Here is a 23,777-nt window from a genome sequence, read left to right as displayed (position 1 = left end):
TGCCAGTGCTGCAGGAAGGAAATGTACTAGTAGATCAGACCCTGTCGTAAATAAAAAGGGGGAAAAAAGTTGCTAAAAATTCTGTCTCTGTCATTCTGTGCCTACATATGCAGAAAATATGTTTACCGTGAAAAGTGTGAAACCCGTTTTGAGTCTGCCTGAGTCAACTTAGAATAAAAGTCTGTTACTTGAAACTTCTGGTAAGTCGTTAGTTGTGGTTAGAACAATATGTGGTTAGCTGCTTCTACGTATAGCAAAATGTTTGACTATGAGTTTGTCTTTGGTGTTTAAGGTCTTTGGTGGTTTGTCTTTGGTGGTTAAGGTCGCTTAAACATCAAGTAAGCGGATCCTAACCCTTCAGCTCTATTTCAGAGCCTGGGAAGAGGCAGGGTCCAATGGTTAGAGCCTAGCTCTGGGCAGAAGAGTGGTGTAGCGATTAAAGCAAAGGATTGCAACTCCCAACTTCTACTTCCAGGTCTGTTTGAGATTTTCTATTGAAATATGTCAGGTTATTGCTTTGGCCTCTTCATTTCAGCCTTTTGGAAGCCAATGTATGCGCTATGACCCTCTCTATGTTTGCTTTCTTTACAGCTAATGGGTTCTCACTTTTGTGTTTCCTGAAATTGCTCTTGTACTAACAGTACTGTGAACATGCTTTATATCATTTGTTTCCTGTGTCCTTTTGTTTCTCATCTCTCCATATATCTGACACTTCTGGAACTGAGGGCAATGCCAATGTTTCATTTGCCTAAAGTCAATTAAGCTCCCTTCTTTCCCACATTATTTTCTCTTGCCTTTTTGACTACTGTAATTTTAATTTTTCATTATCTAATATCATGCATATTATAAACAGTGTGCATCTGCTCTAGGGCAAGGACGAGTAACTTATTCTGCTCTCTGCTGTTCAAAATATATTTCTATTTTCTCTGTCTCCTCTCATTTAAATGGACACAGAACAAACCACCCCATCCGAGTGCTGAAGCTATATAGTTTGAAGAATACCAGGTGGCTGGAAGCAGACCAGCCTGCAATCTCTAGCCCTTTCTGGACAAAATGCTCTCATATCTGTAGGAGCTCAAGCTGTGTTGGGTATAGTTATACTAAGCTATAGTAAGCTATGGTGTTGAAAAATAGCATGGGAGAAAGGGGCCTCCTAAGTGCTGGATGACTCGGTAAGAAAAAAAATACAAATACACAGTAACCAGCAAAAAGACATTGAAAGGAGCATGGAAACAGCAGCTACAAATGTAAAAGGTAGGACTTCCTAATGAGAGTGCCGGTGTGTGAACTTGGCAAACAAAACAAATAAAGATGAGCAGGGAGTATGCAAGTATAAATACAGGTGCTGGGAGACCTGTCTCTCCTAGAGACCTAGGGGAAACATGAATAATATGTGGTGTCTCTACCAGTCAGGGACAAGCTTCACTAAGTTGGACTGGCTGTTAATCAGACCAAGTGGTGTGCTGTCCGATGACAATAAACGTTTCTGAGCTTTACCCACCAAACACGTATCTGAGCTGCATTGCCTTCGAGACCTGAAGGACAGCTTGCTAGTGTCAGCCTTCCAGAACATACAGACTTCATTAGGCTGCATATCAAAAGTGACAGCAACCAGATACCACCCAAGACAACCAGGTACAACAACATCTCAGAACAACAACATCTATGAAGGAATATACCAAAGGAATATTTACTTTTACACATGAGCTAAGTTTAGCCATATTTCAATCAGAACTCCTGATCTAATTCTAATTTTGCTTATAAACCCCAAAGGAAAATTACCTATTCTGCCAGCATTGCACTGTAGGAGAAAGACAGCTCAAGCTTGGTATGCTTTAGGGAAAGCCTCTGTCATCTTAGGAAACAGATCTATCATTAATACCATATTTGTTTTCTCTCTTGGTTTTGGAAGAGGCTTCAGAAAATCAATGTGCAGAGAAGACCATGGTCCTGGAGGTCATTACAGTCTAAAGTAACATGGTTTTTACTGCTGGTAAAGTTATTTTGTGCATAAGTTATTTAACTGTCACATCAAAGTTGGACTGACTGTTAATCAGACCAAGTGGTGTACTGTCTGATGACAATAAACCTGTATTTTCTCACCATTTCTTAGTGTTTCCAATCCCTGCAGTGCTTTATCTATAGACTAGGAGTATTGCTGTAGGTATGATGATTCAGGGAATGTGTGAGAAGCAAGTTTGGGGATGGGGGGGATATCTGTTTTTTTTTTGGACCAGCTGTATAGTTGGGAGAGACATCAAACAAAACATTCCTCAAAGTTTGTCTAACATCACTCTCAACTCTACAGTGGGTCCAGTTAAGGGATCATCCCCCTCCCTCCCCCAAATTGCTTCTCTCATGTTTTTTCTGCTCTTTTATGTCCTCCAGATGATGCAGATAAGTGAAGGAAGGGTTACTAAAAAGGAGGTAACCTGCAAGCAACGTTCACAGGAACATAACTGCCATGTATCAGGTCAGACCGGTATCCTGTGTCACACAGCCGCAGAGAGTTGAGGCTGGACCTGGGTCTGAGCAGGGACGCTGGTTGTAGCTGTCTTGGTCTAAGGACATAGGCAGACAAAACTCTTTGAGTAGAGGTGCTATCTTTTATCAAACCAACTAAATATTTGCAAAAAAATTGTTTACTTTCAAGTTTTGGAGCTCACACTCCCTTCATCAGGCAAAGGAGAAGTTAAAGATAGTAAAAGTTCTCCCAGGTAGAAAAGAAGCCTCATCAGGAGAAGGAGAAATTAGAGATGGTAAGAGCTCTGCCAGGTGGAAAAAAGTTTGTAAAAGGCTGCTCTGTGAAAATGCAAGTGGGTTTTTTCCATTGTTATGATCTCACTTGTAACCTGTAGCATTTAAGGTTGGGCTGATTCAGAGGCTGTTCCACTCACTCCCATACTCCAAGGACGTGTCCTATCCCTTTTTTGATCTGGTTTAACTGTTAGCTTCCACTGCATCTTGTGGCAATGAGTTCCACCCTTTAATGACACACTGGGTGAAAAATAATTTCCTTTAGTTAGTTTTAAACTTACTACCTGCTTCTTGCATTTTGTGCCCCTAGTTCTTGCACTATGAAAGGGAGCAAATAATAAATCCCTTTCACATAGTAGCCACTTAGTATTTTGTAAACCCGCATAGGGAAGCCTCTCCGTGTCATTCTTTATCCTTGTTACCTTCTCTGGATCTTCTCTATGTCTTCTATCTCCTTTTTAAGATGTGGGCACAGTATTCAAGAGCAGATATTTACAAAGCAACAACACTGATGTTTCTGCTCATGAAAAAATGGACAATGAATGATGAAGGGGAAGTCTATATATTATTGTCCATCAAATAATGGCAAAATACCATTAGAAATGTAGAGGAGAAAATAAATGTCGTATTTAAAAAAAAAAAAAAAGATCAAATCAGAGTTACAAAGCATGAACATTAGAGAAATAGGACTGGAAGGGACCTCGGGGGGTCATTTAGTCCAACACCCAAGTAGATTAGATATAATCTAGATCTATTTTCTGTAATCAGTCATGATCGCTAAATAAAAGAATGAGGAAACACCTGTGACAGAACACTTTCACCTCCCTGGACCCTCCATTGCTGACCTGAGGGTTGGCTGCTCTCAGGCAGCAAACATTTAAAACTGGATATAAATGGGACACTGCAGAACAAGAAACCATCCATAGACTGGAAGGTGTTAAGTGTGGTTTAAGCAGGGACTAGAGATCCTTATCCCCTTACCTGGGACAAGAAACCATTACAAGGATCAGCTCTGGTGATCCCCCTGTTCCTGTGGGTTCACTGCTTGCTTGTTTGCCTCTCATAAGCACTGCCGAGAGGTAGTTGGTTGTGCTAATCTGACTAACTAAACAGAGAATAGAGAGCACAAGCTTTTGTGAAGTTGAATTCACTTTATCAAATGCTGTGAAAGGACAGAAAAAAGGGCAGACTAGAGCTGCTCCATTCACAGCTCTGAAAAGTGAGCTTCAGCCACAAAAGTTTGTGCTATATCCACGCACACATTTGGTTATTCAGTAAGATGCAAGTCTACCCTGCCTTCTGCTTGTATCGTTATAAATGTACCAAAACTAGCTTAAATTATGCTACCTGTTTTATGTTCCCAAGTCCTTCCACAGCATCTGATGAAGTGAACCTAAGTTTATGAAAGCTTGTGCTCTCTCTCTCTATATATATCTATATCTATATCTATATTTATATCATTTAGTCTATAAAGGTGCATATCTACCCTGTCTTCTGACTGGCTTCAGACTAACACAGTTAACTTCTTCTCTGGAACACAGATGCCTTTAAAGGCAGCCCAAGTGGCACCCAAAAATATCCCCGTGTCTATATGATTAACTGTCTGTATCTGATTGGTGACCCTATGCTTTGCATCAAATACATGCAAAGTTTGCTGTTAGAAACGTTGAAAACTCTAGATAGTCAGGCTTACTTAATTAGCTTACTACTACAGACAAAGACAGCATTACCATTGATTATTATCTTATCTTAAACATCTCATTATTTGCTTATTCCTTTTATTATGCAGAAAGGTCAAGTGATGTCCTAGGAGACTGGGAAAGGACAAATGTAGGGCCTATCCTTTAAAACTGGAAAAAGCTGGCCCCAGGGAAATACAGATTAGTTAGCCCTATCTTTAGGGACCTACCAAATTCACGGCAGAAGTAGAGTGTGTAGCGGCTCCTTTAACCTTGCATGTTCACCTGCATGCACCTCACCCCTTGCCGTCACCTGGTCGGCAGGGAAGTTAAAAACGTGGTTTGAAACATGGCGCCATTTTTGCCTCCCCACTAGTCAGCAGCAAACAGCAGGGCTGTCCAGGGCCCCTCAGCCAATCAGCGGCAGGAGGCAAAAACAGTGCTATATTTAAAACCATATTTTTGCCTCCTCACTGATCAGGAGTGAGCCACAAGTGGGGTCCCTCCACCAATCAGCAGGAGGGAAAGGGGGAACCTGCAAGATTAAAGGAGCCACAGCGCTCCCCACTTCTGCCATGAATTCAGCAGGTCCCTACCTATCTTGATACATGGGAAGATACTGGAGCAAGTCTTCAGCGCACCGATATCTCAGCACCTAGACTCTAACAGGTAAGAAGATAATAAGGAATAGCCCATAGGGATTTGTGGATAGCGGGGGAGCAGTGAATGAGACACATCTCAATGTGATGGATCTAGGATTTTGAAGCAAGGGGTGCAGATGGTGTGGCAAATCATTATATATAATAGAACAGGTATTTTTTATCCAGTTAAAAAGATAGTAGAAGCTTTGCCAATATGCCGAGGGCCTAGGGACACAGCTATATTATTTAGTTGGAGATCAAAGCATCACTTAACTGGATGGATGCATTTGCTATGTTATATATTAAGTATAAAACCCACAGCCATATAAGCAAAAAATAATCAAAAGATGTTGTTTTATTAGTACTGAAGTCATTAGAATTAAATGTACATTACTTAATCAGATTCATTAAACACAACTGAACCTTTCTAAGGGCCTTAGTGATGCATCCAACATTTCACTGACAGTTTTTCCCTCACCTGAGTTAATATTTTTAGCTCAAGCTTACTAGCTGGAGCTAAAGTAGTCTGCAGGGATGTGAAATCAGAGGAGAGAGATATTACTGGAGTAGCTAACAGACAAAAACTTCAGAAGAAGATAGCTGGAAGATGAAAACCTCTAAAAAGGGGCCAGGGTCTTTAACACTGAAGTAGACTATGATGAGCCAGGAAATCAGCTGGCTTCCTTGGCACCCCCGAGTAGAAACCACGCTGCTGTTTGGCAGTTTGTTTTACACTTCGGGTGGAGCAGGACTCAAAGGCACCACAACTGAAAGTAAGATACAGTGTCATCACAGAAGCATTTTCCACTTCAGTGGTTAAGCCTCTCCCTTGGTACTGTGTGTGTGTGTCTACACATCACCGTACGGTGAAGTTGTTGTTGCACTGTGTTTTTGAGTACTTTCTTTTGGAAGCAGGAAAACACGGTGCAGTAACCACCCATACAATGCGCTATAAGCAAGGAGCATGCTGCTATGGTGAGATAGCTAGCGATCATGTGTAGACTCAAGTGATTGCCATGTTACTGTAGCGTGCCATACGTTGATGTAGCACATTGCTACATCTCTGTAGGGCAATGTGTGGATGCACCTTGTGCTTAAAATATCGGCAAGAAAATGAGGTGGAGTAAGTGCTTGAGCCTTCCCCTTTTTACTGCCTGCAATTTATCATTGCTGTTAGCTGTTTCTTGAACTTCTTCCCAAATGTCAACAGCATCCACACTACAGCAGCAAACTTTCTACAGGTTGTCCAAGGCTATGGAAATAGGTTTGAGTGCATTCAGCATATCTTCTGCATTTCTCTTTATCTATGGTTTAATTAGTCTTGCTTAACCCTGATCTTTGTTTTATCCTCTTCGCCTTCCTGTACTGTTTTCCTAATACAAAATTATAAACCCCACCCTGCTTTGCATATCGGTAGACCTGTGTCTTCAGCATCACACTAAACAATACATAGATTTTTTTTAAATTATATTTTTCTACGTGAACAATAAGACAGACATAATATGCCATGTTAGTCTGAAGTCATGTGAAAATCAGGGTAGATTTGCAGTTTACAGGCTAAAATAAATACAAATATATAGCACGAGCTTTCATGGGTGGAAGTGCACTTCATCCAATGCTGTGCACACAACTCTGGTTAACATAAGGACAGGTACCACTAGCAACATTAGCTAACATCAAGGTCAGTGGATAACTGGTACTGCTAATATGCAAATTATTGGTGATCCAGAGATGTCTGTGAAATCCCTGAGTTACAGGATCTCAAACGTGTCTTAAACTAAGATCCAAGTTCATGTGCAGTGCTGCGACCCAGCAGAGACTGATGCCACAAGAGCAGCATGATGATGGCAGAGCCAGTGCTGACAGACACTCAGAAGCCACTTGTGTCGCATTGTTTCTTGATGTCAAGAAGAGTTTTGTGGCCGAGGAGGACGAGGGGGATAGGTGTGTGCCTCTGGTGTGATTGCAGGGCCCTTCTGCTCAGCAGGAGGGCTCAATAGTGGCGCTGGGGCGGCAGGCACCTTGCTGTGCTCGGTGTGCCCTTCAGGATGCCGTATCAGAGATGGCTCAGTGTGTCCATGGGCTCATCCTTAAGACTGACTCCAAGGCGATAATCTTCAGTGATTTGGGAACTGGGACAAGGTCCATGACAGGGGCAGCAGTGACAGAGCAGATGTGTCTGGTCCTGCACTTCGGCATACAGCATTCCTGAGCTGTGGCTCCCGTAATCTCGGACTGTACCAGAACCCTATACTGGAGCAGGGAGGGCTTTTAGGATAGTGCATTAACTAGCATGTAGCCTAAGCTCTGGTGTTTGAGGCTGGGTAGCTTTTATGTCATGATGTCACTGCATTTTGTATAAACATTTCTCCTGAAATCTAAAGGATTTGCTTATACTCATTTGTGGAGTCCTTTGTTGCAAAATATTTCTCTTTTTAAAACACAGATTTGTTGTGCGGCCATACAACACTGCAGAGTATTCTCACTTTTCTCTAGAGGACCGGAGGAAGGGGCACACAACACACCAGGCTTGTTTGGGAGGAAATGTTGTTCTCTGGGGTAAAGTGACTTCCGAGAAAGCAAGAAGTAAATTTACTCTGGGGTACGTGACTCTTGTATGTGTGTTGTGTGTCTGCTACCACTGCCAGTTTCACAAAATCATTGAAAATTCAGGCTGCAGGGACCTCAGGAGGTCACATCTAGTCCAACTTCCTGCTCAAAGCAGGACCAGCCCAACTACATCATCCCAGACAAGGCTTTGTCTAGCTGAGCTTTGAAAACCTCCAAGGATGGAGACCCCACCACCTCTTTGGGGAGCCTGTTCCAGTGGTTTACTACCCTCTTAGTGAGAAAGTTCTTCCTAATGTCCAACCTCAACTTCCCTTGCTGTGACTTGAGCCCACTTGTCCTGTCATCTTCCCCCACTGAGAACAGTCCAGCTCCATCCTCTTTGCAGCCCCCCTGCAGGGAGGTGAAGGCTGCTATTCAATCCCCCTCGGTCTTCTCTTCTGCAGACTAAATCAGCCCAGTTCCTTCAGCCTCTCCTCACAAGTCATGTGCCCCAACACCCCAATCATTTTTGTTGCCCTCCGCTGGACTCTCTCCAACTTGTCCACATCCTCTCTGTAGTGAAGGGTCTAAAATTGGACACAGGACTCCAGATATGGCAGTACTGAATAAAGGAGAAGAACCATTGCCCCTCCATCTGCTAGCAACACTCCTCCCAATGCAGCCCAAGATGCCAGTAGCCGTCTTGGCACCAAGGGCACACTGCTGGCTCCTGTTCAGCTTCTTGTCCCCTGTCCCCCCCAGGTCCTTGTCTGCCCAGCCCGTCAGTAGTCATTCCCCTCCAGAGTAGTCACTGCTCCATGTCAAAGATCTCTCCCGCCGCCTTGTGGCCAGACACTATCATCATGCTGACCTTGGGCAGAGAGCTTGTGAGAGCTTGTGTCTCCTTACTACAGAATAAACGCACTTCCAAGGAATACCTGGGGATATTGCTTTGGAATAAACATGTTGTGAGTCCACAATCCAAGAGTGGCAGTCTGTGCATGAAGGAGGGTGGCTGGCATTTCTGGAAGGAATTCAGAATCCATTGGGTCATGTCAAGGTCTTCTATGCATGGTCCCTGAGAGCTGGAAGCAGCCTGCTGTGCTGGGGGGTGGACATGGATGCTGAGGGTAGGGATGGATGGTACTGCACTGCACTGACTCCTGCCTTCCTGCCACCCCCTCAGCCCTGCTATGTCCTGTGTGTCTACGCCAGTGATTCTGTAGATCCAGGGCTCCCCTTGCACAATCCCAGCTCTGGTTTTCACTTGTTTTTTGACTACAGAAGAACAATAAAGCACTTCTTCTGTTGCAAAGAACTCAAAGACCAGAGCAAGGTGAATGGTTTTAACACTATTGTTTCCTGTTAGAAATCTCTGGATATATCTTGTGAATTGGGTTTGTGTAGCTAACAGTGGTAGCACCCTGGGTGAGAATCACTGCTGGGAGGATCTGTCTCCTGCCAACTGTGTACATCCCACACAGCGAGGCTCTGACCTCCCATCTGCAGGGCAGTGATAGAGGAGCACAAGAACTTCTCCCTCCTCTGCTGCATTTCAGGGGAATCAGGGAACCTGGTTCAGCTCTAGGACAGACTGACTTTCTAGGCCCTTCTTGCTAGTCCCAGCAGGGGAAGTTTCTCAGGTGGAGGGGAGCAAAGCTGGGGCTGTCTGGGCATGGACAGGTGGGGTGGAGATGGGGATGGAAGACAGCAAGGAGAGGAGAAGCCAGTGCCTGGTGTTTGGCAGGGCAGGGCAGGGAAACGCAGCAACTCTTAGGCACTCCTAGGAACTCCTAGGGGACTGTTCAATGAGTCTTTTCCTAGATAGGTCCTAGGTGTGCTCAGTGGTGCACATCTTCACTGAATGCTGTGAGATCTTGAGAGTCTGCCAGGCTGGATTGCTTGGATTCTGCAGGAGAAACATGCTCAGTAACTGCCTGGTAGTGCTTTTCTGCTGCTTCTTGAGTGGATCGAACAGCTCTGGGGCCGTCGACTCATTTTTACATACACTGGACTTTTCATGATCAGAGTTTGACTTTTTAATGTGGGTGGGAAAGGATGCTGGATAAATGAAGATCCATTCAGGTGCAACTGCAAGAGCGGCAAGTTGTGTTTGGGTCAGTGGGTGATAGCGGGTTAGTTAGGGGGAAGCTCCCCCCAATCTCTACTAGAGTTTTGTTGGGGGAGTTGCTGGAGGAGTGCAGTCATTAGTTTCTATTGTGGGGGGTGAATCAGTTGCTCAAATTTTGTTCCCAATTCTTTGCCGCTTCCATTTGTCTCCACTGGTCGGTGCTGGTGTATAACAATTCTTGTCAGTCCTTCCTGCTGGAGGCTTTTTGTTTGAGTTGTTTCAAAGATTTCAGTGCAGGTCACTTACGGCAGTTCACCGCAGTAGAGAAAGTGCATTTTAATGCTGACATAACTGAAAATCACGATCAGAATTTTCCCACAGACAACGTTGATTTTTGTGGACACCTACTTTTGTGTTGGAAAGTAATTGCACCAGGAAAGGCTCAGTTATCTCTAACCAAAAGGAAGTAGCCTTCTACTCCTGAGCGGGACTGCTTCTGCAGCCTAATGACCCTGGTAAATCTTCAGCCTCCCTGATGAGCTGGAGTTCAGAAGGACATTTCCAATAAAAAAAAAAAAAATTAAACCCAGTCTCAAAATATTCTTGTATAAAATATAGCTGTAGTCTGAGCTAGAAATAGCTTTACTTTAAACTGTGCTTTGAAAAGAAGCTAGCTGGCTTTAGGAAACAACATGGGAGTTAAAGATTGTTCATTTTTATTAACTTGTTGAGTCAAGTCCACACTTGAACAAATAAGTAGAATTTTTATTTTGCGTAAACTAACTGTTTACCAATTTTATTGGACTTAAAATCACTTACTTTTACCACTTAGGAACAGGGCTAGGTCACAATAAACCAAGAAGGATTCAATATCCCTTAAATTTAATTAATTCATTCACCTAAACGCATGACATACTGGGCGCATCTGCACAAGATGCTTAATGTGCAGTAATCTAATAATACTGAGCAGTACTGTGCCAGGGCAAAAAGTGTGCTAATATGCTACTGTCTAGTAGTATTAAGCTACTGTGTGTAGGCATCACAAAAAACCAAAAACAACAATGTGCGCTAGTGCTAATGCACAGTAACTGTAGTTACTGTGCATTTAGTTAGTACTTCATTAAGTAAATACAAAACTAAATGCTCAGTAACTACTGCTGGGTTCTTGGTTGTAGCCAGGTTGGTAAAAACACATAGGCAGGGAAGGTTCATTGAGTACATGTGTTATCTTTTATTAGACCAGCTGAGTAGGTGGAAAAAAATTGTTGGTAAGCTTTCAGATGCAATCACCCTTCCTCAAGCATAGGGGGTGTTAGGGTAACGATATGGATTTTGGGAAGTGCTGGGTGTGCAGCTGAATAAAAGGTTTTTTCCTGTGTCTCAGCAAAAGCCACTGGTCACAAGGCTGGATGATATATTAAAAGCAACTAACTTTGCTAATGCTTAAGTAAGCGGTTTCCTAACAAAGGATAGGGTGCAAAGCGCATGATGTGTTGGGTAAGAATAGGATACAGACCAACGGTTATCATTAGGGGACAAAAGAGAAGTACGGCCTTGGAAATGGTGTTGAAGTCAGCAAGAAAACTAGAAAGAACCAGCGAGAAACCACAAGTGACTGAAAGAAACGGAGATCAAAGTCTTAGGCACGTGCTCTTAGCAGAAGGCATGTAAATCAATGAAAAAAATTGTTGATAAGCATTCAGATGCAATCACTCTTCTTCAAGCATAGGGAGTTTGAGAAGTCATTCTCCCCTTGTTCTTGGCCTTAGTGAGGCCGCAGCTGGAGTACTGCGTCCAGTTTTGGGCTCCACAATTCAAAAAGGACGTGGAGGAGCTTGAGAGAGTCCAGAGAAGAGCCACGCGCATGATCAGAGGTCAGGGAAGCAGACCCTACGATGACAGGCTGAGAGCCCTGGGGCTCTTTAGCCTGGAAAAGGTAATGATATGGATTTTGGGAAGTGCTGGGTGTGCAGCTGAATAAAAGATTTTTTCCTGTGTCTCAGCAAAAGCCACTGGTCACAAGGCTGGATGATATATTAAAAGCAACTAACTTTGCTAATGCTTAAGTAAGAGGTTTCCTAACAAAGGATAGGGTGCAAAGCGCATGATGTGTTGGGTAAGAATAGGATACAGACCAACGGTTATCATTAGGGGACAAAAGAGAAGTATGGCCTTGGAAATGGTGTTGAAGTCAGCAAGAAAACTAGAAAGTACCAGCTAGAAACCACAAGTGACTGAAAGAAACGGAGGTCAAAGTCTTAGGCATGTGCTCTTAGCAGAAGGCATGTAAATGAATGAAAAAAATTGTTGGTAAGCTTTCAAATGCAATCACCCTTCCTCAAGCATAGGGGGTGTTAGGGTAATGATATGGATTTTGGGAAGTGCTGGGTGTGCAGCTGAATAAAAGATTTTTTCCTGTGTCTCAGCAAAAGCCACTGGTCACAAGGCTGGATGATATATTAAAAGCAACTAACTTTGCTAATGCTTAAGTAAGAGGTTTCCTAACAAAGGATAGGGTGCAAAGCGCATGATGTGTTGGGTAAGAATAGGATACAGACCAACGGTTATCATTAGGGGACAAAAGAGAAGTATGGCCTTGGAAATGGTGTTGAAGTCAGCAAGAAAACTAGAAAGTACCAGCTAGAAACCACAAGTGACTGAAAGAAACGGAGGTCAAAGTCTTAGGCATGTGCTCTTAGCAGAAGGCATGTAAATGAATGAAAAAAATTGTTGGTAAGCTTTCAAATGCAATCACCCTTCCTCAAGCATAGGGGGTGTTAGGGTAATGATATGGATTTTGGGAAGTGCTGGGTGTGCAGCTGAATAAAAGGTTTTTTCCTGTGTCTCAGCAAAAGTCACTGGTCACAAGGCTGGATGATATATTAAAAGCAACTAACTTTGCTAATGCTTAAGTAAGAGGTTTCCTAACAAAGGATAGGGTGCAAAGCGCATGATGCGTTTTGTAAAAATAGGATACAGACCAATGGTTATCATCAGGGGACAAAAGAGAAGTCCGGTCTTGGAGATGGTGTTGAAGTCAGCAAGAAAGCTAGAAAGAACCAGCGAGAAACCACAAGTGACTGAAAGAAACGGAGGTCAAAGTCTTAGGCACGTGCTCTTAGCAGACAGGCATGTAAATGAATGAAATGCATAGGCAATACCATTCTAAGGAAGCAAACAGTAAACAGAGGCATGGCCTGAGATGGGAGGAGAAATGGGTGGAACTGAAGGAGGGACATAGGTGGAGTGAATTTTAATAAGTATGAACCAAGATGTATAATATGTGGAAAGAACACAAAGTTATGGGAGCACGTGCTCTTAGCAGACAGGCATGTAAATGAATGAAATGCATAGGCAATACCATTCTAAGGAAGCAAACAGTAAACAGAGGCATGGCCTGAGATGGGAGGAGAAATGGGTGGAACTGAAGGAGGGACATAGGTGGAGTGAATTTTAATAAGTATGAACCAAGATGTATAATATGTGGAAAGAACACAAAGTTATGGGAAGAAGCGGACACACCGGAGGGCAGGGAACAGCTACAAGCAGACCTGGACAGGTTGGACAAGTGGGCAGAAAACAAGAGAATGCAGTTCAACAAGGAGAAATGCAAAGTGCTGCACCTAGGGAGGAAAAATGTCCAGCACACCTACTGCCTAGGGAATGACCTGCTGGGTGGCACAGAAGCGGAAAGGGATCTTGGAGTCCTAGCGGACTCCAAGATGAACATGAGTCGGCAGTGTGACGAAGCCATCAGAAAAGCCAATGGCACTTTATCGTGCATCAGCAGATGCATGACGAATAGACCCAAGGAGGTGATACTTCCCCTCTATCGGGCGCTGGTCAGACCGCAGTTGGAGTACTGCGTGCAATTCTGGGCGCCGCACTTCAAGAGGGATGCGGATAACCTGGAGAGGGTCCAGAGAAGGGCCACTCAGATGGTTAAGGGCCTGCAGACCAAGCCCTACGAGGAGAGACTAGAGAAACTGGACCTTTTCAGCCTCCGCAAGAGAAGGTTGAGAAGCGACCTTGTGGCTGCCTATAAGTTCATCACGGGGGCACAGAAGGGAATTGGTGAGGATTTATTCACCAAGGCGCCCCTGGGGGTTACAAGAAATAATGGCCACAAGCTAGCAGAGAGCAGATTTAGATTGGACATTAGGAAGAACTTCTTCACAGTTCGAGTGGCCAGGGTCTGGAAGGGGCTCCCAAGGGAGGTGGTGCTCTCCCCTACCCTGGGGGGCTTCAAGAGGAGGTTAGATAGGCATCTAGCTGGGGTCATCTAGACCCAGCCCTCTTTCCTGCCTGTGCAGGGGGTCGGACTCGATGATCTATTTAGGTCCCTTCTGACCCTAACATCTATGAATCCATGAACTGATGTTCGGGGCAGCTCCCCGGTTTGTTGTTTTTTGGGATCTAGTCCGAAGCTGCCTCCATTCTGAATAAAGCTGTTGTGAGCAATGTGTGCTGGTGTTTGCTCCCTGCTTGCTCTGGCTAATGAGTAACAGGATCCATGGGCAATTGGATCATCATCTTCCTAGTTGTTGGGTGCCGCATGGAGTCGGGGTCTAACAGGGAGTCTCTGCTCTTTTGAGACTCCAAGGATGAGTCTCAGAACAGCAGAGACTCCCTATCCCTGAATAAGGGTGACTGTGCCCAAAAGTTTGCCAAGAACTTTTCCCCAACTACTCAGTTGGTCTAATAAAAGATATCACATCTATTCAAAGAAGCTTGCCTGCCTATGTCCTTAGACCAACACGGCTGCAACCAATAAAATACAAAAAAAGATATCACATCTACTCAGTAACTACTGAGCATTAATGAATATGTAGATGTGCCCACTGAGAAGATTTGCTATTAATTATGGAAAACAGTCTCTTGGCTTGACGCAGCACTTTCTGGGCAGTCTCTTGGCTTGATGCAGCACTTTCTGTGTTTAGGAGTCAGACTAGATAGTCATTTGCAGTTTTTAATATTGCATTTAAATATTTAATATTACCAAAAAAGAATGACCCTCTCAGGGTGAGCCCATTCATTTTCCTCCCCCCAAAATGGGCTGCTTGTTTGCTTGCAAGGTATTCTATTTTTGCTCGCTTTCCTGTATTACCCGGTACCTTGGAGTCCCAGTCATGAGCCAGGACCCCAGTGCAATGATCTCTGATGTGTGGTCAGAACCATGAATGACTGAAATAGTGGGAAGGGTCCAATCTTTCAATTAGCATTAATCTCCGCCCCCAGCCATTTAAGATTCAGCCTATCTTTCTCTGGACAATACGATTAATGTTGTCATTAAAAGTAGTTAATGATCAACACCAAAAAAGAGCCCCTTGAGGGCAAGCTTCACCCAAACACATACCTGGAGAGTACCCAGAGTTGTCTAATCAATTACTATGAGTGGTGATGGTGCCCATCACTCTCCTGTCCTTCAAACTCCAGACCAGGCTCCAGTTCTGCTTTGGTTGACTCTTTAGAGGATCTTTCTTCTCTCTCCTTAGGTCCATCTCCTTGCAGATGGCAGCCAATCCATTCCCCACACGGGAGTATTTCCCCAGCAGATGAGGCTGTGCCAAGGAGCTACTTCCCATCACAAACATCAATGGAAATCAGGTGAGTTCCCTCCCGAGTGGCCCTGCAATCTCATGTGCTGGAGCAGGAGCAGCTGTTTGGCTCAGGTCACTGACTGGTGTCCCTGTGCTTGAGGGGTCATGGGTTTGTGCAGTCCCAGAGCTGGGAGGGAGCAGAGTCTGAAGCTTGTGTCCAGGCAGCAGGGAAGGCAAGAGTGCTGGTCTGGGAAAGGTGAAGAACTGCAGTTATAACTGGAACTGTATGTCTATCTAATCTAGGGGCTGGCGATTATTTCAGCTGGAGAGCCACTTACTGAGTTTTGGCAAGCTGTTGAGGGCCACATGGGTAGCCCCGCCCCTTGACAGGTGCTCCACCCCCCTGGTCGCCATCTTGATACAGGAAATATGCACTCTAACCCCTGACCTCTGCCACTAGAAGTCCTTTCTCTTGCCCCGGGAAGTACTCCTTTCAGCAAGGGGGTTTGCCATCTCGGAACCAGAAAAAATACCAAATTATATTCTAAAAATCAAAAATCGAATACAACATTCATTCATTTGATTAAAAAATATATTTTTGTCTGCTTTACATGTATTTGTGTAGTGTACATAGAGGTGATTGTATAATAGCTTAAAATGAAGTCTTACTCTTGTATACTGTGGGGAGGTGTGGGGGTATTGGTAGGTGGGTAACACTGGTGCCTTTTCATCTTTGACAGGCAGCCAGGGGCAGATAATAATTAATTTTGTCAATTTTTTAGGGGCGCCGCAGGGCAGCTAGAATGGCCTGGAGGGCTGGATCCAGCCTCCAGATTGTATTTTGCCCACCCCAGTCTAATCCAATCCAGGGCTTTAGGGTTGCCAACGCTGTTTGAATCTATTCCGGGAGGTTTCATCACATGACATAATGACATTAATGCCTGATCTACTGTACTCTACTCAGGAAATCCAGTGCACATTACTATTATATTTTAAAAACCCACTGAATTACTGTATAAGATAGAGTCAACATTTAATATTTATTTTATGAATGCCCTATCATTTATCTCCTGAGTGACCATCAGCAGTCTTCTGGAGATTTATATCTAATTCTTGGAGATGCCAGGGCAATTTTGGAGGATTGGCAACCTTGGTCGGACCCCTTGGTGTTGGCCTTGTCCACACAGTGCAGCAGATGCCCCCTCCCCTGCAGAGCTCCTTGTTACATGTCTCCACGACATTGACAAAGAAATGACTCCAGGCACAAGCCTGGGCAAAACTGCTGCCAGAACAGGTGGCACAGAGGCTGTTGTGAACATTAAAGGTGTACATGCATTGGCATTAGCAGATTCAACAGAAAATAACTTTGGATTCAGACATGCAGATTCAACACATCACACATCTCACACTCCTGCTTTGAATGGTTGATGAAGGTTTAGAGTGAGGAAGGGGCAGGACACTGTGAATATGCAATGGCAGCAGACAGTCTGTTAGGTTCCAGACTGACCCTGCCTGAAGCCCCAGCTCCTGGAGTCCCATAATTACTTCAATTTCAACTTGCTTTCTTTTTTTTTTTTCCTGTTTCTAGTCAGCGTGATTAGAAGAAAGACCTTGAAAATGTGACCAGTGCCATGGATAGCCTCGGAGCCAGAGACACCTGCTGTAAGAAAGGGAATTGCCCCCAGATCTGACTCCCCACCTCTGGAGACTGCTACTCACCTCTGCACAGCAGGAGATTATTTGTGGTGGAGGAGTCCCCACCCAAAGCAGATGCCCAGTCCTCAACCTCTCTGACATGAAGATCACAGAGCAAGAACAGCTGACTCCTGTGGCTCCTTCAGCCAGGGGGACAGAGGCCACTGCCCAAAACACGGAGCTGAGGGTTGCAGAAAATGCTGTGCAGTAGGAGTCCAGTACGAGAGTGATCTTCAGTAAAGCGGAGAGGGACGGGGCAAGAACCAATGCTGGATCCTACAGACAGACAAATCAAATGAGAAACAGGAGACATGTTTAACAGCTTGTTGGTTGCAGGATCCCTTTCCCCAGGGAAGCCAAGGAGTATCCATCTTCACCTGTCTTCACACCCCATCTGGCTGCCTTTCTGGAAGATGGTTACTGAGAGTCCTGGACTTGGTGCAGGGTCCTGGTATGGAGTTGTGGCCCGTGCCACGTCCAGACTGGAGGAGCTTTCGTTCCATCCTGAGCTCTGGAAGCAATGTGGGAGATGAGAGCAATGGCTCATGGCCCCCTCCCTCTGGATATTTGATCTCCTTGGACCCTGGAACTGCCTGTCCAAGTACTGAGGGGAAGCTGGAGGAAAATTGAGGCATGACTCCCAACCAGTGCCAGACCAGGTAAGGCTCTGGATGTTTTTAATACTATTTTGGAGCTAGTAAGAGAGTTGCTGTTCTGGGATTTGGGGAGAGGCAGTTGATCTGTTTGTGATGGTCTTTTGGGGGGTCTTTAGGGGTGATGCATATGTGGCCGTCAGCTGAATTCCTCTCTTCAAGGAAGACTTTGTAGCCTTCCAGAGAGAAGAGTTGTTTGGATTTTGTGAGTGTGTGCGTGGGCTGTGCTGTGCTCACATCAGGGAGAGTGGGGGAAGAAGTGGCCTTCACTGTTGATGGAAAGTGTGAGGTTTCTCCCAGTTCTTGGAGACCTTCATTTTCCAACAGATCCAGCTCAGTCTTGGAGAATGCTCTCTCTCCTACACATGTGAGCATTGAGCTAGGAAGCTCAGCAGTGCTCACACAGTAAAAATGGATGATATCTCTTGGGAGCCTTGGGCCTAGATAGTTAAGGACTTCCATGATGCTTTGCTGGGGTGGCAACAGCACAGCTGTTTTCTCTACAAGTGTTAGCCCCTAGGGCTGCTGTCCCAGTATTTCTGGTCACTCTTGGTTCTGCTTTGCTTTGTTGAGTTGTTTGAAAACTAAAGACCCTGAGATATTGAAAAATAAAGAGACTCCTGATACCAGAGAGAAACTTGTATTGTAGTAATTCCAAAACCAAGTAAGGAACTTAACAAATTGGAGGACTTGATCAAAAGAAATCTCATGGGGTTCAATACAGACAAGTTCAAAGTCCTGCACTTAGGTCCATCATTTTGGAACCATGATTTCTAGCTTTTCAGATTTCATACAGACCTATACCTTTATTAGACCAGGATTTAAAACAGGTTTAATCACTTTAAGCAAATACAATAAAAAATGCACTTTAAAGATATAAATGAAGACCAAACAGGTCCATAATGAGTAGGCAGGTGACTGATAATATCCGCAGAGTATTAGATCTGAGTTTCATTAGATCCGAGGCAGAGCTCTGGGCTCTGGGTTGGTGATAGCTGGGTTCTCGTGCTGTGTGAGAGCTGCGGGGATCAGAGGGCAAGGGCAGGAGGCCTTGCTGACATGTGGCATGGAAAAAGACATTTGTTGCCTGTCCGGGTCTGGCTGTGTTTGCCCCAGCCTGGGTGGATGTTGATAACAGACCAGGGAGAGGGCTGTGAAGGTGTCGTTGCCTACAAGAATTGGAGACGCCCATCAGGCTGTCACAGGAGCGTGATCCCTTCTGCCCAATGGAACATAGAGCTCCTCCCCTGAGGCATTTTGCCAGTTGCCGTATCTCTGGTTGCATCTTGTTTTCTCAAGCAGCCACTGAACTTGGTACCCTGAATGCCGGAAACTTCTCTATTGAAAGATGACTCAGGGGTAATGCAGATGACTTCCGCCAATGACGAGAAAATCCACCATTTTACAACTGAGACAGGGGTAAGGGCTAAGCCAGGTCCTTCTACCTCAAACAGGATGATGCTTAGAGTAGGCGACATGGAATCAGCTCCGGCTGCTGCAGGATGTGCTGGTGGCATTGTGTCATGTGCTTTTGCCTGCTGGTACGTTATTAAGTCTCCGGATAGAGGAAGTTTGTGGGCCTGCAAATTCAGGGCAGGGAGGGGTGAAGTCTGCAACCCATCGACCCACAGAGGCATCAGGGCTGTTTGCAGCTTCATAGGGCCCCCGGAGGAGGTTAGTAGATGGTGGGGTATGAAGTTCACTGCGTTCTGCTCACTATGAAGGGACGGACCTTGAGCCCCTGGTGGGGTGGCGGATGTGATGTATTGTTCACTAGTTCCTACACTCAAAACTCTTTCTTAAATTTTACTTTGAGAGCCTCTCTAGGCACACAGTTTGCCTTCAGCTGGGTCCCCATCCAGTGCTGTGCTCTCTTCCATGACTTAGTTTAACCCTTACTGGTATATTGTCACAAAGATATAACAGAGGGGTAAACAAAGTAGGTCTGGGCCATAGGCACCCACAACAGAAAAAGTGCCAAGAGCCACCCTGTTCTCATTCTCAGGGGTTTTGCAGAATGAATAGACTGAGGGAGAGTCCAGCAGGGGTGGTGCAGAGAGAGGCTTAACCCACCAGCCTCAACACTCGTCTTTCTCTTTGTTATCTCCTCCCAAGCAGCACCTTTTTCCTGCCAGCCATGCCCCAGATGCCCCCTGCCCAACAGGGACCCAGCAGTGGCACCAATAATGGTAAGTGCTAAGGAAGGATGGTGAGAGGGTCTGGGAAATGGGCACCCAAGGCCTTCCAGGGTATTCTTGCCAGGGAAGGAGGCAGGGTGGGTTGCCATCCCTTGGAGCTCCTGAGCCGAGCTTCTTTTGGCTTGTCCAAGAGCTGCTCTCGCTCATCCCTGATTTACTGGGTTGGATGCAGCAGTAACTTGGGAGGGTCTGTGACCTGAGCTTGCAGGACTCTAATTAAATGATCTTTTCTGTCTTTCACCTCAAGACAAACATCATTCCCTTGGTTCAAGCTCTTCCAGCAAAGGATTGTGTGGGTTTTGGGGAGAGAGAGGTGGAGAGATGAACATACTGTACCTCAGATTCTCAGTGAAATCTGCTTCACCTGCCACTTCCTCCCATTCCCACCTAGCCCTAGCCCAAGGTCCTATCTCAGAATGACAGAAAAGGAAAATGCCCTAGGCTGGAGGTTCCAGGGGGTTGTTCTGAGGACAGAAAGTCCTCAAGTTTAGGGGTTTCTTGCTCCCCTCCATCTCCCAGACTCCTAGATTGGGCAGAGGAAGGACACATTTCAGGGGATGACCTACCCAGGTTGCTGAGGGGCTGGTCCCAGGTGTCTTGGGGCACCTGAGATTCAGGGAAGGGAGGGACTCAGCTTCATTGAGCCCTGAACAGAACTTCTTTCCTCTCTTCCACCTGATGCCTTGCCTCAGCCTGCAGGGTCCAGGATGATGGGTACCAGGCCGTGGACACTCTTAGCAGGCTCACCTTAGGGTGGGCACTGGGGCAGAGTCCATTGGCTGCAGCTCTTCTGGGCAGGGGAGGGGCACAAGGTAAATGAGGAACTGGGGGCACTTCAAAGGGAAGTGGGGGTGTTTTTCATTGCCTCCCCAATTACAGGACTCCATGACCCACTGCTAGAAGGGCTCTGTCTGTAGCAAGCAGGCCTTTTCAAGCATCCCCTGGGGTCTGAAACCTGTGCTCAGGTGGGGTATGACCTCTGCTCCTCTGTTGAATCTTAACATTTCTTTGAGCACCTCCTGTCTCTGCTAATCTGCTGCTCAGAGCTGTCACTGCTGCTGACAAGGCAACCTGGAAGGAAGGGAGAGCATGCCCTGTCTGTCACTGGGGAAACCAGGACAGTTCAGGACTGGAGGTTGGCTTGTGCTGTCAAGATCCAAAAGCCATATGTAAATCTAGTTTTGGTGAGTGCTGAGGGCTCCAGTATTTCAACCCAAATCTGAGAATGCGTAGGCCGTGAGGATGAATTACAGCTGCTTTCCTAACAGGAGTTGGGGATGGCAAGAGATAGGTAGGTCCCTATCTCAGAGCACATCACTACACATCTGTCTGTGAGATTTCATCTGAGGGGCAGCAAGAGTGCTCCAGACTGTGAAGATGACGGTGAAGTAATATGGGGCCTGAAGGCCAGAATTGAGGAGCATGGGGGTAGGGGCAGGGCTAGAATAGTGTTGGGGGAGTTGCGAGATGGGATTGGAGGGTATTCATAGATTTGTGGAGGGAGGGGCTCTACCATGGAGTTGCAAAAGACTGGGGCATGTTGGGGTGATGTCTGTGTGAAGTGAGGTCTCTAAACTTAGCCTTATGCTGAGTCTCTTCAGGCCAAGCACTTGTGCACTCAGGTGGGCCCAAGGCATGAGGAGACCAACATGTACCCTATGAACCAGTGCGACTATCTCTTATTTGATTCCCAGGTGTCAATGATGCCTTGATTCATACTGTCCACGGGCCAGTCATCAATCTCATCTTCCAGCCACCTTTGAATATTGACCATGGATGCCTTCTTGGAGCAGAAATGAAGATGCGCCAAAATCTCCCAAATCAACTCCCATGCCAGGAGGAGAGCAGTGACATGGCGGTGGAAGAGCAGGGAGATGAGCCAATGGAAGTGGATTAGCTGGGCATGAAAATGAGCAAACTATATCTTGGCACTCTTGCCCCATCTTCACTATTCCAGTGCATACAAACTCTGTAGCTCTGTTCTATAGCATTACTTTGATTTTTATGTTAATGTATTGCCTATGGCTTTGTTTGAATGTTATACTTTCTTTTTTCCAAGTTTTAGCTTCATCTTTTTGGCATCCTCCTGGTGTTTCATAGATTCATAGTGTAACCTGGGTACACCCAAGGGTGTGCTCTATTCTCAATCAGATGAGACAGGTAGGCAGGAGGGGTGCTGTGAGAGAGATGCCAGAATTTTGAGCAGATCCTTCTTTCCTCTATAGAGTTAGCCCAAGCCCAAAGTTCTTAACTATATACCATTTATTGAGTTGCCAACATATATATACATATATGCATAAAACTCTTTACGATAGATATATTTAGAGATATTGTAGCAGAAAGCCCCCTTTTCTTCTTGCCTGCATTTGCTCTCCCCTCTTTGGATATGTTTTTCCTCTTTTACCTTTTCTTCCTTCCTCTTTCACTTTAAGATAAGGAATTGTGTTTTAAAATTTGTATGTGTGCATTTTGTATCTCCCCTTGTATTTTGGTATTTTTATCTATTTGTGTGCTTATATTTTATACTCCTCACCTTTCAACTAAATGTGTTTAGTTTCAGTAGTAAGTTATACATTGTAACAATGTTAACAAGGGCAGGAATCAAACTGCCACTTCCCTGTATCAGGCGGGCCCCTGAAAGAGTGAGTGAATCAGTGATTGAATGGTAACACAGTAGCAGGGAGCTATTAACACCTAAGGAAACTGCAGATCAACCAACGGAAAAAATCAATAGAAGACAATGTAGCAACTGGGACATCTCTAAACATCACTGTTGAAGGGCTAGAAGCCCTGGCCTGAGTTAATCAACGCCGGGGACCAACTTTTGGGCTGAATATCTCCAGATTGACTGCTCCCAGAGCCCTATTCAAAATTAACCAATGGACTCCCAAACCTGCACATACATGCAGACAACCCCTGAGGCTGACAGATGCCATCCAGTAGCCACCGAGGGGGAAGTCCCACGAGGGTCAACGACCCCTGGATTGGGCAAACCAGACACCTGGGGAGTCACCAAAGTCTGCCAAGGACAGACAAAAAGCAGTGAAAAGTGACCCTCAGCAGCGCCCTCTTGATCTCCAACTTGACCAGCACCCGACCTGTCCAGCCAGAAGGACCAGCCGGTGACCCCCTTCTGGAAAATAACACCACACTGGAAGAAGCCTTGACGGCAGATTCCAGCGCCTGTGGGATAGGTATACCTGACTCTTGTAACTTGCTACTGTGTGTGTGTGGGGGGGGGAACCAGCCCCAAGGTTTATGATTTAATTTCATTACAGTGTTTCAATCCGCCTAATAAACCAGAATTTTAAGGAACCTGAGTTGAACATTCGTAGCCAACATTATTTGGTGGAGAATGCGGGCATTATTCTAGGTTTATTAGTGGATTGCTAGATTTAGACTCAGCCAAGTGGGTGGGCAAACTCAAGGAGGGTCTGGATTTAGAAGTCACCCAAGGGGGTGGGCTAGGATTTAGACTCACCCAAGGGGGTGGGCAGACTCAAGGAGGGTCTGGATTTAGAAGTCACCCAAGGGGGTGGGCTAGGATTTAGACTCACCCAAGGGGGTGGGCAGACTCAAGGAGGGTCTGGATTTAGAAGTCACCCAAGGGGGTGGGCTAGGATTTAGACTCACCCAAGGGGGTGGGCATATCCCAAGGAAGGAATTTGGTTGTAGAACTGCAGGGGCAGGGACAGAGTCAGTTGGGAGCATGAGGGCTCAGGGGAACTGACAGGCTTGAGGCATGTTGAGGAAAATGTCTTTGTTTAGGGAAAAAACCTCTAAGGTTAGAGCAGGAGGCCAAGAAGATAAGTGGGTACAGAGGGAGGAAATTTCCCCTCTCCATAGGGAGATTCTGAAGGGTGGACCCAGCCCATGGAGGGAGGATGTGTGCACCCCAGGCTTTTCCATAGGGGACATTGAATCCCAATTTGAAAGATTTTGCCTTTGTGAAAAACCCTCGGTTCAAAGGCAACACAGTGCCTTGGTCTGGCT

The 23,777-nt window shown here is 45.5% G+C and overlaps 1 long non-coding RNA gene across 1 annotated transcript; it reads left to right on the top strand.

Annotated features, from left to right (window-relative positions):
* Positions 1-392: 392 nt before the first annotated feature.
* On the top strand, positions 393-16,925 carry LOC112551942. The gene is made up of 3 exons (XR_003096280.1): positions 393-475; positions 15,194-15,305; positions 16,827-16,925. It is a non-coding gene; the product is annotated as an uncharacterized LOC112551942 (long non-coding RNA).
* Positions 16,926-23,777: the final 6,852 nt, after the last annotated feature.

This window comes from Alligator sinensis, unplaced genomic scaffold (genome assembly GCF_000455745.1).
Source record: "Alligator sinensis unplaced genomic scaffold, ASM45574v1 scaffold650_1, whole genome shotgun sequence".
NCBI classification, from domain to species: Eukaryota; Metazoa; Chordata; order Crocodylia; family Alligatoridae; genus Alligator; species Alligator sinensis.
Note: the sequence above shows the minus strand (reverse complement) of the source record. Positions and strands in the feature narration are given on the sequence as shown.